The 3,720-nt window shown below is 39.0% G+C and overlaps 1 long non-coding RNA gene across 1 annotated transcript; it reads left to right on the top strand.

Moving 5' to 3' along the window:
• Nucleotides 1–257: 257 nt before the first annotated feature.
• Nucleotides 258–3,720, top strand: LOC21412495. Its single transcript, XR_002901778.1, has 2 exons — nt 258–1,460; nt 1,647–3,720. It is a non-coding gene; the product is annotated as an uncharacterized LOC21412495 (long non-coding RNA).

Genomic DNA, 3,720 nt, shown 5'->3' with positions numbered 1-3,720 from the left:
CTTGCGGAGCTGTCATTTTCTGTAACTAATTTTGTTTTAGTAGTCTTGTATTAACTTAATATAAATATAAAAATAAATGTCTCATTCGATCTGTGAATTAGAATTTTTAATTTAAATTTATATTTAATTTTATGTGAAATTTTTAATTATAATTAAAAAATTAAATTAAATTTTTTATGAGAATTTTTTACTTTAATAAAATTTAAATTGGTGAAATAAACTAGGCTAAAGCTCTAATTAATTCGGTTGAGCATTTTCTCATTTCTCACGAGTTCCAGAATATTTTTTCAATTTCTCTTCTTCAAGATTCTTCCGGTTTCCTTTCTTCGTATCAGAGATTTCTTGACCTACGTTAATGGCGGCTTCGTCCTCCTCTGGAGGTTCTTCTATTCGTTTTCTGCAACTCTTATTCCTCTTGTTCTGAAGCTTGATCGGAACAATTTCTTCATCTGGCGTTCTCAAGTGTTGCCTGCGGTTCGCGCGCACGATCTGGAAGGATTTCTCACCGGTTCTCGCCTTCCTCTTCCTGAATATATGCCTCTTCAAGCCGGCGAAGGAAGTTCAGCATCTGATGCGCCTCCTGGATTTGGATCTGTTCAATTCCATGTAAATCCAGAATATATTTTCTGGATGTGTACAGATCAAGGACTGATGGCGTGGCTTCTTGCTTCGATCTCGGAATCGATGCTCGGACATGTTTGTCGCTGCACTACTCTCATGAAATTTGGATGACTTTGGGGCATCTTGCTTCTGGAAATTCTCGTGCTCATCTTCTTCAATTGCGTTACTAGCTTCAATCCGTGGAGAAAGGCTCGATATCGATCAACGATTACATCCTCAAGGTGCGGAGTATTGCTGATAATCTCACTGCAGCTGGTCATGTTATTTCTGACGATGATCTTATCTTGTACATTCTTAGAGGTTAGGATCTAAATATGATCCAGTTGTTGTCAATTTAACTTCTCGTTATGAGGCTATTTCTCTCTCTGAAGTTCAATTCTTGCTTCAAAGTTTTGAGATGCGTCTTGAATCTCTGTCTGCTACAGCCAATATTGACCTCATTTAGTCCTCTGTAAATGTTGTTACTAATAACACTAGGAAGAATTTTAAGAACTCTCAGTCTTTTGTTAATGGTGGTCGTAATGGTGGAAACTTTCATTCTCGCGGCGGTCGTTGTGGACGCGGTCGCAGCAATTCAAGCAATTTACGTCCTATTTTCCAAATCTGTGGTAAAACTGGTCCTCTTGCTCCGAGGTGCTATTCTTGTTTTGATCATAATGTTCAAGGTCCTAAAATCTCTTCGCAGCCTAACTGAGCTCCTCGGGCCTTTGTTGCTACTCCAACAACTGTCAATGATCCCTCGTGGTATGTTGACAGTGGCACAACTGATAATGTGATAGCTGATCTTAACAATCTGAGTCTCAGATCTGATTACAATGGCAAAGACAAGCTGACTATTGGTAATGGTCATTCTCTTTCTATTTCTCATATTGGAACATCAGTACTTAGTACTTCTGCTCATCCTTTATAATTGAATAATATACTTCGAGTGCCTCAAATCACTGAAAATTTGATTAGCGTTTCAAAGTTTACTTCGGGACAATGATGTTGTTTCTGAGTTATTTTCTGATTGTCTCTTGATTAAGGACAAGAGTACAAATCGGGTCCTTCTCAGAGGGATACTTAAAGATGGCCTTTATCAGTGGAAGTTCTAAAGCAACCTGAAGATTTTCTTTCAGCTACAGCAGTATCTAGTTCCTCTGCTCGAAGTCTTTTGTTTCAGTTTTATCTACTAGTACTCATGATGTTGCTGATAAATCTATTGTTCAGAGGTGTTCTCCTTCAACTACTTTTTCAAATAAGTTTGTAATGACATGTAGTGCTGGAGCTTCTCACAATTGTAATATAAGCAGTTCTACACCTTTTGACAGCAGTATTGTAAATTTGTGGCATAGACGACTTGGTCATCCTTGTACAAAGGTCTTAAGTCAAGTTTGTAGACATCTTGATTTGTCATCGATTGATGTACATAAAGTGGAATTTTGTGCTTCCTGTCAATAGGGAAAATCTCATGGCCCTCCTTTTCCTTATCTGATTTTCATGCTGGCATGCCTTTGGATCTTGTATATGGTGATGTTTGGGGACCAGCACTGCTTTTATCTGTTGATGGCTTTCGTTATTACATTTACTTTGTTGACGATCATACTAGATATTCTTGGATTTATCCTCTTAAAACTAAAGGTGATGCAGTGGATGCCTTTCAGTTGTTTAAAAATCATGTTGAACGTTTCTTTGATAGAAAATTGAAGTGTTTGCAGACTGATTGGGGTGGGGAGTTTAGAACTATGTTGCCTATTTTACAACATTTAGGGATTATTTTTCGACACCCTTGTCCACACACTCATCCTCAAAATGGTAGAATAGAACGAAAGCACAGACATGTTGTGGAAATGGGTTTAACCATGCTGGCTCAAGCTGCAATGCCATTAAAGTTTTTGTGGCTTGCTTTTTCTGCAGCTGTTTTTCTTATTAATAGACTTCCTACTCCAGTTCTAAAAAATAAGTGCCCTTTTGAGGTTGTTCATCACTGTTCTCCTGATTATCATTTTCTAAAAGTGTTTGGAGTGGCTTGTTATCCTCATCTACGTCCTTATAATAAGCATAAGCTGGCTTTCAAGTCTTCATTACGTGTTTTCTTAGGATATAGTTCCAGACATAAAGGATATCTGTGTCTTCATTCATCTGGGCGTATATATATTGCAAGGAATGTTATTTTTGATGAGAACCATTTTCCTTTTGCTCGAGGTTTTCCGTCTCAAGTTTTGTCAGACTCTTCCACTATATCTTCTGGTTCACTAGACTCCTCTTTAGATACTGGTTTTGTTGTCTCCTATTTTACCTGCTGCTATATTCAGTCCTGATTCTCCTGCTTTTGCTGCGTCACCTGCTCCATCTGGTGCCTTGTCTAGTGCAGAAACTGCTGATTCTGCTGCTGCTGTTGTCTCTGCTGAAGCTGTGTCTTTGCTGACGCTGTTGTTTCTGCTGCCAACTCTGACGCGCCTGCCACTGCTATTTTGTCTCCCATGGAGACTGATTTTCCTACAATAGGCGCGCCAGTTGTGTCTTCCACTGCTATTTTGTCACCTGCCACTGCCACTGCTCCTCATACTGATTCTTCCTCAGCTCTTGTTTCTAGGAAGTTGCAATTTCCTGAGTGTCCTTTATGCACTATGCATACAGTTTGTCCTTTATCGATTCATCCTATGACTATCAGATCAAAAGTTAGTGTTTTTCAACCCATGAGCTATGTTGCTGCACAAGATGAGACTGCTACTCTTGAACCATCATCTGTTTCTGCTGCACTCTTAGATCCTAGGTGGAAAAGTGCCATGACTGATGAGTTTGAAGCCTTAATTCGTAATGGCACTTGGCAGCTGGTTCCTGACTCACCAGAGATGCATGTGGTTGACAACAAGTGGGTGTTTCGAGTCAAAGTATAATCCAGATGGTACTGTTCAACGTTATAAGGCAAGGTTGGTTGCTAAGGGTTTCCAACAAACTCCTGGTTTTGATTACTTTGACACGATTAGTCCTGTTATTAAGTCTTCTACTATTCGTGTTATCTTGACTTTGGCTGTCTCAAATGGTTGGGATATTCAGCAAATTGATGTGAATAATGCTTTTCTTAATGGAGATCTTAAGGAAACTGTTTTGTTGGCA

This window comes from Morus notabilis, unplaced genomic scaffold, assembly GCF_000414095.1.
Source record: "Morus notabilis unplaced genomic scaffold, ASM41409v2 Scaffold810, whole genome shotgun sequence".
NCBI lineage: Eukaryota > Viridiplantae > Streptophyta > Magnoliopsida > Rosales > Moraceae > Morus > Morus notabilis.
Note: the sequence above shows the minus strand (reverse complement) of the source record. Positions and strands in the feature narration are given on the sequence as shown.